Here is a 5,373-nt window from a genome sequence, read left to right as displayed (position 1 = left end):
GGTCGAGGGTTGCAGAAGATTTGCCTGCTGTTGGTATTAATTTTGTGATAATGGCAGAGAACAGTGGAAGCCCCATCATTGAGAAGCTCGACAATAACAACTACCCTTCATGGAAGTTCCGTGCCACGAACTTCCTTATTGGAAAGGGCCTGTACGAGTTTGTTTCAAGTGAAGAAAAGGAGCCGGAGGTGAGTGATCCTCCAACGGGGCAGAAGAGACAAAGGCACGGAAGGAATGGAATGCAAAAGACAAGAAGGTCATGTATTGGCTGTCAGCAGTAATTGACAATAATATGCTGGGACATATCAGAAATGCAAAAAATTCATATGCAGCTTGAACCATACTTGAAAGTATATTTTCTGTAAATACAAAGGCATGAAAGATTCAACTCAAGCAAGAGTTGAATACATTAAAGAAAGGGAAGATGTCTACCAATGAGTATGCACTGAAGGTAAGAATCATTGCAGATGCATTGGCAGCGATTGATGCAATGCCCGATGATGATGATTTGGTGTCATCTACCTTGGATGGACTTAATAATGAAAAGGCTTGGAAGTCTCTTGTAACTTCCGTATATGTCAGAAAGCCATTTCCAGATTTCGATGAGTTGGTCTCCCTTATGATCACTGAAGAGATCAACATGCAGAGTGAGACATTTGAAAGAAGTGGTGAACAGGTCCAAGCTTTCTACTCTAGTTCAGGAAGGGGACGTGGCAGATCCTCTTCAAGAGGTCGTGGTATAGGACGTGGTAGTGACAATCAGCAAAACAGATTGAATCAGCAATTTCGTGATATGCAGGTTTTAGGAGATCGTGGTAACTTTAGAGGCAAGGGGAGCTTTAGAGGAAGAAGTGAATGGCAGAACAAAGGATCTAACAACTCTGGTATTGTGTGTCACTATTGTGGCAAAACAGGTCATATTGCAGCCCAATGTTATGCTAAGAAAGATGATATTCGAAGTGGTAAGTTGCAGCAAGGAAACTATGCATCGTCTTCACGACAGAATGAAGACAAAAATGAACGTTTGTTTGTTATGCAGCATATGCTGAATGCTATTACAGGAAAGGAAACACATGAATATGTTTGGTATGTTGATTCAGGTGCATCCAATCATATGACCAGCCATGCAGAATGGTTTGGAGAGATCCAGGATTTACAGAATGCAGGTTATGTGTAGACGGGTGATGATTCATGCCACCCAATTTCACACATTGGAAAAGTTTCCTTGTCGTTGCATAATGGTAAGACAAAGAGTCTTTCAGATGTATTACATGTGCCATCTATTACAAAGAACTTGGTGTCAATCGGTCAAATGGTAGAGCAAGGGCTGCAAGTCAGATTTAATGCAAAGGGCTGCTTTGTAGAAGACTTCAATGACAAGTGCAGGTTGGTAGCAAAGGGAAGTAGAGTTGGATGTATGTTTACTCCGGATGCTGGAATTCCTTCTATGAATGCTGCTATGTATGCTAAAGGAAAATGTGTTGTTGCAGATATTGAAATTTGGCACAAACGCATTGGACATGCAAATGTACAAAGGCTGAAATTAATGCAATCCAAAGGGTTGGTTACAGGGTTGCCTACATTTAGAGTTGCAGAATTTCATAAGGTATGTGAAGCATGTCAGTTTGGTAAGCAGGCAAGACAACCCTTTTCACATGATAGAGACGTAAGCAGAAATATCCTTGATGTTGTGCATACAAACATTTGGGGGCCTACACAAAATGTATCCTTTGGAGGCAGTTCATACTTTGTCATATTCATTGATGATTGTTCTAGAAAGCTGTGGGTATATTTTATGAAGGAAAAGAGTGAAGCGTTTGAGCACTTTAGAAATTTCAAGGCTGCAGTTGAAAGAGAAACAGGCTTGAAAGTAAAGTGCTTGAGGTCAGGTGGAGGGGGAGAGTACCTCTCAAATGAGTTCAATGATTTTCTGAGGTCTCATGGGATAAAGAGACAGTTCACATGCAGGTATATCCCACAGCAAAATGGGGTTGCAGAAAGGAAAAACATGCATATTGTAGAAGTTGCACGTGCCTTGATGGTGGCTAAAAAGAATATACCTAAGCATTTCTAGTCTGAGGCTGTTCATACTGCTGTTTATATTATGAACAGAACTCCCACAGCTACAGTTCATGGTATGACTCCTGAAGAATGTTTTATAGGTAAGAAGCCTGATGTTTCACACTTGAAAGTGTTTGGCTGCATTGCATATGTTCATGTGCCAGATGAGTTGCGGAAGAAACTAGATCCAAAGGCTGAAAAGTGTATCTTTATTGGATACTCTTTAGAGCAGAAAGGGTATCGTTGTTATAACCCTGTCACATGTAAGTTCAAAGTGAGCAGGGATGTCATCTTTGATGAAATGAGGAGTTGGTATGCATCTAGTGGTGATGCATTGGATGATGATCATGATCATGACACTCATGTGCAGGTTGAAAAGCAAGAATCACAAACTCTTAGTGGACCAGAGACATCATCTGGTAGTCCTTGGTCTGGGATACTAAGGAGTACCTCTACATCTTCAGGTGCATCTAGTAGCACTACAGGTAAAGACAAAGGAAAGAATAAAGTGTCAGAAGGCATTGATGCAGTTCTTGATGGACAGTGGCTTAGAGAGCTTAGATGATGAGCTTGGCATTCCTTCAGTGAGGACTCTAGGTGTGCAGAGAGCACGCGTTAATGCAAAGACTCCATTGAGTGATCCAGTGGTACGCAGGTCTAGCAGGGTGAGATACCCTATTAAAAGATTTGGTTTTGAAGGTTATGCAGCTCACCATTATGCTTATATGGTGAAACTAGTTGAGGATGTTGAGCCCATATGTTTTGAGGAGGCTGTTGGTCATACTCATTGGGATGCAGCAATGGATGAGGAGATGGCTGCATTAGAGACCAATAAGACTTGGGATCTAGTATCATTGCCAAAGGGCAAGAAAGCTATTGGATGTAAGTGGGTTTATAAGATTAAGCACAATGCAGATGGTTCTATTAGTAGGTACAAAGCTAGGCTGGTTGCAAAAGGCTATGCCTAGACATATGGCATAGATTATGATGAAACCTTCAATCCAGTTGCTAGGATGGCAACTGTCAGATGTGTGATTCCTTTGGCAGCAGCCAAAGGTTGGAGGTTGCAGCAAATGGATGTGAAGAATGCCTTCTTGCATTGTGATTTACAGGTAGAAGTGTATATGGATCAGCCAGCAGGTTATGAAGATTTAGAGCATCCCACATATGTATGTAAGTTGAAGAAGGCGCTCTATGGGCTCAAGCAAGCACCTAAAGCATGGTCTGACAAGATCAGAGAGTATCTTGTCAATATTGGCTTTTATGTTTTTGATACTGATCACTCACTTTATGTGAGAAAGGGAGATGCAGGTTTGGTCATCATAGTCATCTATGTGGATGACTTGATTATTACAGGTGATAGTGATAGTGGGATTGCTAAAGTCAAGGATTCTTTGAAGAAGAAGTTTGAGATGAAGGATTTAGATGAGCTAAGATACTTCCTTGGCATTGAGGTGATCAGATGTGATGATGGTATATGGCTGTCCCAAAGACAGTATGGCTTGGATATGTTGTCCAAGTATGGTATGACAACATGCAAACCACTTTCAGTTCCGTTGGAGCAGAATGTAAAGTTGAGTGCTGATGTTGGGGATGAGATATAAGACCCTACTATGTTCAGGAGGATAGTGGGGAGTTTGATCTACATGACCATTACAAGGCCAGACTTGAGCTACGCTGTTGGTCTTGTGAGTCAGTTTATGCAAGTACCTAGAAAGCCACACTTGGATACAATCAGACGCATATTGAGATATGTGAATTCCACATTACATTATGGACTTTTCTATGAGGCAGGTACAGATGTACATGTGTTTGGATACACAGATGTAGATTGGGCTGGTAGTATGTCTGATAGAAGATCTACCAGCGGATACATGTTCTCTCTTGGTAGTGCAGCAGTTGCTTGGAGCAACAAAAAGCAATCTACAGTTGCTTTGTCGAGTACAAAGGCTGAGTATAGAGGTGCTGCTGTTGCAGCATGTGAGGTAGTATGGCTGCAAAAGTTATTGGCTGATTTGGATGTGCAGGTGGAAGGTCCAGTTGTCATTTATTGTGACAACATGAGCAGCATACAGTTGGCTAGGAACCCTGTGTTCTATGCCAGGACAAAACATATTGAGGTACACTACCACCTTGTGAGAGACAAGGTACTAGCATGTGAGATTGACTTGGTGTATGTCAGCACACAGGATCAGATAGCTGACATCTTCACGAAGGCATTAGGTACAGAGAAGCTTCAAAAGTTTCGAAGCTTACTTGGAGTTGCAGAGATGTAGTTGAGCTTGAGGGGGAGTGTTGAGATGACAAGCTCAACACATGTGGACATTGATGATGGACTGCCTGGTTAGATGGGTCCACACATCTACACTTAGCACGTCGATTATGACTCTCACATGGCCACTGACTCATTACTTATTATATTCAGGTTGTTACACCTATTTACAGCTGGCATAGTTATAGCGCCAGTCGACTAGTGTAGTCGGTTATGCATTGTTTGACTTAGTAGGCCACTTTTCTTTTATGTTGTATCTTATCTATACTTTGTGTACATTGTAAAGAGTGTGGAAGAAGAAGAAGAAATCAGCCAAAAAACGTTTTGGCCTCCATCTCTCTTCTTGTCTCTTGAGTGAGCTTTTCCTTGTGCATTTTGTGTGTGTTCGGCGCAGCATCTTGAGCAAGTCCCCCCACCACGCGATTCTTGACATGCCCTAATCTAGGGCTCTTACACCTTATATACCCTGGTGGATGTGACTGGGTGTCTAAACCTAGTCAGTGTGTATCCTGCTTGTTACAATCCATCCCCACTCGGAAGGTTTTTACCCTAAAAAACAAGGAGAAATAGAGAGGAGTAAGGGGTGGATGAAGGGAGGGTTGTAGAGTACTACTTTGAGCCCTTTGACAATGAAAATTGGGTGGGTAGAGACTAGGGACAACATACAGTCCAGGCCCGGTTTGTTGAAGTAAACAAGTCATAACTTTTGATAGGCTGCTCCAAATAGGGCGTACCACATGTCAAAACGGAGCTTATGACGAGTACTTTCAGCCTGTACAGAATGCACATGCCTAAGATTTGAGGAAGTACAAAAATGTTCTAAAACAGTGTGCAATCTGCAAGCAGAGGGTGATCAATTGGGGCATGACTGTCTAGTCTTCTAGCCATTGGGCCTCACGGAGGTAGAGAAACTCATTGATGATGGTTGTTGGGTGCCAAGAGGCTTCTTCAAGGGTAGGCCTTTCCATTTGATGAGGTATTCTTTAATGGATCGGGACCGTAAGTGCTTATCTCGTTGCCTAATGATGGCTTCAGGGGTA

Source organism: Lygodium microphyllum, chromosome 9, assembly GCF_053477565.2.
Source record: "Lygodium microphyllum isolate KBCC chromosome 9, Lygodium_microphyllum_v1.1.10, whole genome shotgun sequence".
Classification (NCBI taxonomy): Eukaryota; Viridiplantae; Streptophyta; class Polypodiopsida; order Schizaeales; family Lygodiaceae; genus Lygodium; species Lygodium microphyllum.
The sequence above is the reverse complement of the archived record's forward strand: the minus strand, read 5'-3'. Positions refer to the sequence as shown.